At 37.7% G+C, this 8,813-nt stretch overlaps 1 pseudogene; it reads left to right on the forward strand.

Annotated features, from left to right (window-relative positions):
- Nucleotides 1–5,648: 5,648 nt before the first annotated feature.
- On the forward strand, nt 5,649–8,315 carry LOC139818333 (uncharacterized; annotated as a pseudogene).
- The last annotated feature ends 498 nt before the right edge of the window (nt 8,316–8,813 follow it).

The raw sequence follows: 8,813 nt of genomic DNA on the forward strand, positions 1-8,813 counted from the left end.
TTTTCTGTACCTATATATTATAATTGAAAAAAATAGATTTTTTTATTTGCATTCTATTTTCTATGCATTTTACTTGTCACACTTAGTAATTTAAAAAAAAAAATTTTTTTTAATTAAAAAAATTTTTTTTCAATTTGTCAGATTAAGAAAATCCCTCCAAATAATCGTCAGATTATGGGTCAGCGCGACTAGGACATCAAGCTAAATCACCTGTATAATAATCTGACGCGCTCGAGTATTTCAAAATGGCGATTTTTTTTTGCATTATCAAGAAGCCGCCATGAGCTTGCGTCATGTCCGAATCGTCAGTCTTTTGAATGGGAGCTTTTTTCGGGTTCACTTAACATCCCCTCCGAATATCTGACGCGCTCGAATAAATTTTTTTTTCCCGTTTTTAACCGTTCCGTACAGCCACCCTCACCATGCAAACCGGCAGATTAACATACCTCCAATATCAGAGACACGTGGGGCATATACACTATCAATATCTGACGCGCTCGAGTATTTTCATGTGACTATTTTTTTTTACATTTTTGAAAACCTGTAGACGCTTCCCCCACTGGTGAAAGGGTGTACATTATATAACCTTTTTTTCTTTCTACCATCTAATCTTCAAAATCCAATAGGTTCCTACGACGCTCGAGTAAATCGCCATTTAGCCCGCTGGGCTCCCCTACTACAATATCTACAATCGAACTTTTCACATTGACGTCTGGACAATCCATCAGCATTCTTATGAGATTGCCCCTTTCGATGGACAATGTCAAATTCATATTCTTGAAGTCTTTCCAGCCATCGCGCTAGCTGTCCCTCTAAATCCTTGAAGGACATAAACCACTTCAATGAAACGTGATCTGTGCGAATCACAAACTTCCGTCCCAAAAGGTAATGGCGAAAAAATTTTATAGAGTCTACTACCGCCAAGAGTTCCCGGCGAGTAACACAATAGTTTCTCTCGGCCTTATTGAGAATCCGACTAAAATAAGCTATGACTCTCTCCTCCCCCTTCTGTTTTTGCGACAAAACCGCGCCAATACCGATATTCGAAGCATCGGTATTCAAACTAAATTCCCCCTCTCCTTTGGGAAAAGAAAGCACCGGAGGGGAAGATAAGACCCACTTTAATTCTTCAAAAGTTTTTTGACATTCCTCCCCCCAAATAAATTTAGATTGATTCCCCGTGAGAGAGTAAAGAGGTTTCGCCAAAGAAGAAAATCCTTTGATAAATTTTTGATAGTACGAACAGAACCCCAAGAAACTTCGCAATTGTGATTTGGTATGCGGAACCGACCAATTACTGACCGCAGATATCTTTTCGGGGTCTGTGGCTATGCCCTCTGCTGACCCTACATGCCCCAAATATTTAACATTCCTTCCAAAAAGAGTACATTTCTTTGGATTAATTTTTAAATTCACTTTTCTTAACCGTAAAAGCACTGTTTTCAAATTCTCCATCATTTCAGAAAAACTTTTTCCAAAGATTATTACATCATCAAGATAAACTAGGCAAATTTTTGATAGCAAATCTTTTAAAACTCTCTCCATTAGACGTTGAAATGTAGCAGGGGCATTGCAGAGACCAAAGGGCATGACAGTAAACTGCCACAACCCGTTTTCAATAGAGAACGCAGTTTTCTCTTTGTCTTCGGAACGAATCTTTATTTGCCAATACCCGCTCTTTAAATCTAAAGTACAGAACCAAATGTTACCTGACAGTTGATCGAGAATATCATCGATTCTGGGTAAAGGATGGGAGTCTTTCTTAGTTACCAAATTCAACTTCCTATAATCCACACAAAATCGAATTGTACCATCTTTTTTTCTAACCAAAACTGCAGGCGAGATCCAGGGGCTTTGTGACTCCTCGATTACCCCTTGTTTCCACATATCCTCAATAATTTTATTAACTTCTTTCCTCATATGAATAGGAATACGACGAGGGACCTGCTTTATGGGGGAAGAATCTTTCACATTTATCACATGCTCAATAATATCACAATTCCTTGCAACAATAGTTTCAGAAAACACATCCCGGAAATCTTTTAGAAAATCGGCAAAAATTTCCTTCTGGGCCTCATTCAGACTCCCAGAATTATTTTCAAAAAGTTCCTTTAAGATAGAAGAGTCCCCCTCGGAAAAGGCTTTAATACGAGAACAATTAAGATTCTTTTTCTCATTTAATTCAGGATTAACAAAGAAAGGTTCAAAAATATTTTCCAGATTCACTTTTTCGAGAAAATCTTTTCCCAAAAGACATTTATCACTAATTTCTGCGACAAACATAAGAATTTCGACAGAATGTTTACCAATTTGAACATTGACCTTTACTTTAGAATCTAAAGGAACCCTTTCTCCAGTTGGATATCTCAAATTACAACTCTCTACTTTTATTCTCTCCACTTTATTATCAATCATTTTGGAATTTACAACGGAAACATCGGAGCCCGTATCTATCTTAAATGAACAACATTTATCATTCAGAAAACCATCAAAACAAAAATCATTTTTATTTTTCTTATTATCAAGTTTAAAGTGCTTAAATCGACAAACTTTCGGGGAATTCTCCATAAAAATTGAGCCTACCCCGCTAAGCTCAACTAAATCGCGTTTTCCTCATTGGGGCATTCTGATCGGAAATGCCCAGTCTTACCGCAAAACCAACATTCCCCCCGGCCGGCGCTAAATTTGCTGCCACGCCAATTCCCCTTCGGGCCCTTCCCCGCGTTCTCTTTCTCTACACTTTTCTTTTTTTCAGCGCGTTTTTCATTTTCACCCGCATATCCGACTCCCTTTTTCGCAAAATTTTTATTAAGATTCTCTCTATATCTCTCCGAATTGTCTCCTTGAATGATTTTAAGCGCTTTAGCCCTCTCGACGGCTGCATTCAGAGAGGTTATACCTTCCATCTAAAGCGCTCGCCTAATGAAATTATCTGAGACGGCTGTAACGAATTGCGCGCAAGCGATCTTATCGCGCAACTCATACGGGCACTCGGGATACGCCAGGCGCGAAAGTTTATCGATTTCAGAGCCGAGTGCGGCCAAATCCTCCCCAAATTTTTGCTTGCGATTCGTGAATGCGACGTAGCTATTTTGCGATTGTCGTCCCTCCCCGAAACGCAGCTCAAGCTTTGCTTTGAGCTCAGCGAAATCTAGTCGTTCGACGTCTTCAACCGTTTCTAAAACTGAGCGCGCTTTCCCCCTCAGGCTCGAAGCCAACGCGATCGTTTTGGTGGCGTCATCCCAATGATTCGCCCGCGCGATTAAATTTAATTGTGAAAAGTATTCATATAACGAGACCGTCCCGTCAAACGTGTCGGGTTTTAGCTTATATCCAAGCTCACTCGCGACCGCGACACTTTCACCCGCGCGCACAGACCGTACTTCCGCGCGGCTCGCCACTGGGGCTCTCTCCCCCACGTTCGCGTCCCGCGTTTCCACACCGCTCGCGACCGCGTCTGTCTCACTCGCGTACGCGCCTCGTATTTCCGCGCCGCCCGCGACCGCGTCCCTCTCGCGCGTGACCCGTGCCCCCGTGCCGTTCGCAACTCGCGTCCCCGAGTCTCCGGACGCTCTATTAATCGAAGGACTTAGCTCGGAATTGCCGGAGATTGTCCCTCGGATTGTCGGCGGAGCTCCTCCTCCTGTTGTCGAAATGTCGCCGCGTACTCCCTCTCCCTCCGCGCTTGCTCCTCTCGCATCTCGCGGATCTCGCGAATCACCGCCTGGAGGGTCACCACCTCCGTCGTCATCTCCGCGGCGTCCGACTGTGGAGTCGCTACTCGGAGTCGTTTCCTTGCGGCCATGAGGAAATCGTAACTCGTCGCTCGTCTAGTCCTCGCTCGTCCGATCGATCCGTTCGATCCCGGACGAGCCCCCAAAATGTTGCGCTCAACCGCGCGTTCGCTGCACTCACAACACACAGACACACTCGCGAACGCGGCGCGCGATCCCGTTGCCGGGAATAAAGACTCTCAGTAAGAAAGGAACTCGTTTTGCGGAAATGAGATAATATACAGTCAGCTCGTGAACACGTCTGTTCGGCTCAAAGACCCGGCGGAGAATCTGAATGCCGACATCTCTCAACAAACAACGACAGGCCCGTCGTCAAGCACGTCGTCAGGCAGCGCTTTGCGACTGCCTTCCGGGTTTCTACCGGGCGTCTCGGCTCGGGCGCAACAATATATATATATATACACACATCTATATATTTAAATGAAAATTTCCATTTAAAAACTATTGTAGCCTCGACATTTTTATATTAGGATTTTTGTCTTGAAATGTTCTAAAAAATCTGCCATTAAGAGGAATAGCGGTATCTGTATATATCTATATATATAAGTACCGTCCGTCTGTCTGTCTGTCTGTCTGTCTGTCTGTCTGTATGTACGCGAACTACTCATTCGTTAGTGGACCGAATTTTTACCAAAAGTATATGAAACAGGGGTAGAATTTCCCGGGGATGAAAATGTCGTGGCCATTTTTTTGCTACCGATTTTCTGGAAACCGATTTTTCTAATTCTTCTAATTTTTCGGGAAATAATTGACTAAATTTAAAAGAATTATATATGAAACAGGGGTAGAATTTCCCGGGGAGTGCCATAAAGTGTATAGTTTTTTGTTAACAACCTTTTAGAAACTAATTTTTTTAATTTTTTTAGAGAAAGAGAGAGCAAGAGAGAGAGAGAGAGGGACCGAATTTTTACTACGAGTACATGAAATAGGGGTAGAATTTCCCGGGGAGTGCCATAAAGTGTATAGTTTTTTGTAATTTCTTTAATTTTTTTAGAGAAAGAGAGAGCAAGAGAGAGAGAGAGAGAGAGAATGAAGTTAAGAGAGATAGAGAGAAAGAGAAATTGCGTCTTCTTCTACTTCATGTAGTTGGAGCTAAATGTTTTGAAGATTTGAGAACTGTAAATGGAGTTCTTTATAAAACGTTTAAGGATGCAGCAATTGCAAAAAATTTGGTAGAAGCTGATGATCTTTGGGAAAAAACGCTGGAAGAAGCAACAGATTCCAAAATGCCCGTACAACTTCGAGAGCTATTTGCCTACATTTGCATCTATGGAACTCCAACAGATGTACTAACTCTTTGGAATAAATATAAAGATCACATGATTGAGGGACTTTGTACACAACAATGTTGTCAATCCTGAAAATATGGCTTTAAACCATATACAAGAAATTCTGAAAAATAATGGAAGTAGCTGTGAGAACTTCCAATTGCCAAATCCAATTCCAGTGAATATTTACGTCACAGAATATAATGTAGATGAAGAAAGAAGACGTGGTGACTATTTATTATCAACATTAAATGTTGAACAAAGATACGTGTACGATATAGTTATGCGAGCGATTGACAATGAGAATGAACCTCAGCGGTTATTTTATATTGACGGGTTTGCAGGAAGTGGAAAAACCTATCTATTTAACACATTTCTGAGTGTTATTCGAGGAAAAAACGAAATGGTTATTCCATGTGCTTCAACTGGCATTGCAGCCACACTTCTAAAAGGAGGAAAAACTTATCATTCCCTGTTCAAACTTTCAATACCAATTGATGATGGAGCTAAATCTAATATAAGAGGAAACTCTCAAGCTGCACGAGAACTGATCTCTGCTAAACTCATTATATGGGATGAGGTGAGCATGACGGTTGGGCATGCCTTAACAGCAGTTGATAAACTCTTCAAGGATCTAATAAAGAATCCTAGACCATTTGGAGGAAAAGTTATTTTATTTGCAGGAGATTTCAGACAAAATCTCCCAGTAGTACCTCATGCACATAAAGCAGCCATAATTGAGTCAACTGTCAAATACAATCCTATATGGAGAAATGTAACTCAGGTTAAATTACAGCAAAATATGAGAACTGCGGATGAAAAGGAATTTGCAAATTGGCTAATGCAATTAGGAGATGGTAAATTGTCAAGTACAGATGGATTACATCTTGATACAATTGAAATCCCCCAGGATTTTATATCAAAAGAATCTATTATTACTGAGATTTTTGGTGATAGAATCACCATGGAACAGATTAGAGAAAATCCAGATCGAGCGATTCTTTGTCCTAAAAATGAAGATACTTTCAAAATTAATGACGAAATCCTTCGTTTAATGGAAGGAGAAGAAAAGGAATATCTATCAATTGACTCTATTGTAAGTGATGATCCACAAGAGCAATTGAATTATCCGACTGAGTTTTTAAATTCTATGACACCTTCTGGAATGCCAGTTCATCGACTTAAAATAAAAGTCAGTGTTACAATTATCTTATTAAGAAATTTAAATACTAAGAAAGGACTTTGCAATGGCACAAGATTTATTGTTACAGATTTGAAACATAATCTTATTTATGCGGAGGTTCTAACTGGTCCTGCTCGAGGCCAGATTGTCTTCATCCCAAAAATCGATTTCATTACAAATGACTCGGAAGTTCCATTCAAGCTTAAACGGAGACAGTTTCCTATTCGAGTATCATTTGCTATGACAATAAATAAATCTCAAGGACAAACTTTACAAAAAGTTGGGATTTATCTGCCACATCCTGTATTTGCTCATGGTCAACTCTATGTGGCATTTTCTAGAGCAACCAAAAAGGAAAATGTCAAAATTAAGATTGATGAAACAAGCAATCAAGGACATCTCATTGAAGAAAATCCAGAATCTTATACAAAAAATATCGTATACAAAGAAGTTTTATAAATTAAACAAATAAAAAATTGTATGAGAGCTAATAATATAGTGAGTCAGCGGGGGGATTAGCTTTGAGGCCCGCGCGAAGCGCGGGCCGAAAAGCTGATTGGCGGGGGAATAGCTTTGAGGCCCGCGCGAAGCGCGGGCCGAAAAGCTAGTCTGTCTATATCTTTATGATTGCGATCCGCTTAACTCGGGACTTAACTATAAATGTTTCGAAGCATTCTTCTTCTACTTTTTTTAATTCATCAATTAATTATTAATATTTATTTGTAATTTCGTAGCCATTTTTTATCTGAAATGGCGGTTAAATACACCTTGTACGAAAAGGAAAACAAAGCATGAAGCTATGAATAACGCTATAGTGAAAGAAAGTAATAGTATGTCATTATTGGAAGTAGATTCCGATACGGAAGCTAGTTTATTGAATGCATATAAATCTTTGCCCAAAAGTACCGATGAAAACAATCAGTCAGAAAGTTCATCAATATTCTCTTTAAGAAAGAGACCGAAACAATATAGACCAAATGCTACTGAAAATGCAACTGTTACTGAAAATAGTGCTACAACACTAGTGAACAAAACAGCTCTTGCACACTTTAATAGTAAAATTTTCGAAGATGTGATCTATCCTAGTCCTATGCAAAGAAGTAATGCGTCTAAAATCAAACAGTGTTTAAAACTGAAGAGAAAAATTCCTGTATAACGTATAGATTTTGGATTATGTTCTTCACCTAAACATACTTCAACATAAATAGAAGATGATAAATCCTTGATGAATACTGCAGTTATTAATACATTGAAGGATAACATTAATATAAGTTGTCTTTCACCAATAAAAATGCATAGCAAGACTGATATTCAAATTAAAAAACCGATTAAAGTTAAAAAAAAGATGAATTATTAATAAATAAAGTACAAAAAGATAAAGTAATTATTCAAAATATAAATGACTTTGCCTGCGAAGACAAACCTTTTTATCTGCCTGCAAAGCAAGCTGCAAACATATTACATGAATAATTTAAAGGATGACACAGAAAACAAGCCTCCTAAAAAAAAGATGTTACTGGATAAGTTTAATGTGTAAATATTACTTAACAATCGTGGTAATGTGTGTAAGTTGCTTTTATATATGCAATAAAAACATTATTTACAGATGGTCAAAAAGAAAGAACATTTCAAAGCAGTTTAACATGCAATATAAAGGTGACAGAGCAAAGCTAAACGGCCAAGATTGCTGGGAATGCAGAGAAGTAATGCAATATTAACGGTATATGTAGTTATATAAGATATATTAATTAAATAAAAAAGATATATAAATAAATTAGCATAAGTATACATAAAAAGAAAGAAATATTAATATTAATATAAGTATTTTTCTCATAAAAAAGTAATTCATGATATTTGATTTTTAGTATTACAAGAGTTTGTCATTCTCAAAAGAAGAATTACAAAAACGGAAGAATCAATGCTCGCGACATCGACACAAATATGAGCGACCAAATACACCAGAAGGTATAGTATTTTATTTGATTATCACTTTTTTATGTTTTATGTATAATACATCTTTTTAAAGGTTTTTGGGATCCGGAGTTTCCCGAAACATCAGGCACTTATTAACAAATACTTGTTGTACCGTATATTTTGCCATTATTTTGCTACCATTTTTATTTTGCCACCTTTTGTATTTGTATTTACCATGTATTTTTAATGTGTTATAGGATCTGATTTTGAACGCTATGTCGTTCAAAAATTCCAGCATATAGAAACAATGTCTAATACGGTACAGCCAGAAGAAGAACAGAAAAAGATTGACATTTTTCAAGATCTACTTTTGAAAAACGAAAATAATTTACAAGCCATGGAAAGAAAACTTGGTAATAATGCATCTTACCAGAATGAAATGGTAAATATAACTACTTTAATATTAAAAAGTTTCAATTTAAAAGAAAGACAATAGTTTACGATTGCAGTTTAAGAATTGCAGATTCTAAATTGATATCACTTGTTTAATTAGAAACGCCTACAAAAATAATATAAAAAATACATACATATATGTAAAAAATAAATAAATATATACATATGTTAATACATTTGTGTATAAATATTGAAAAAATT

The sequence above is a fragment of the Temnothorax longispinosus genome, chromosome 8 (assembly GCF_030848805.1).
Source record: "Temnothorax longispinosus isolate EJ_2023e chromosome 8, Tlon_JGU_v1, whole genome shotgun sequence".
Classification (NCBI taxonomy): domain Eukaryota; kingdom Metazoa; phylum Arthropoda; class Insecta; order Hymenoptera; family Formicidae; genus Temnothorax; species Temnothorax longispinosus.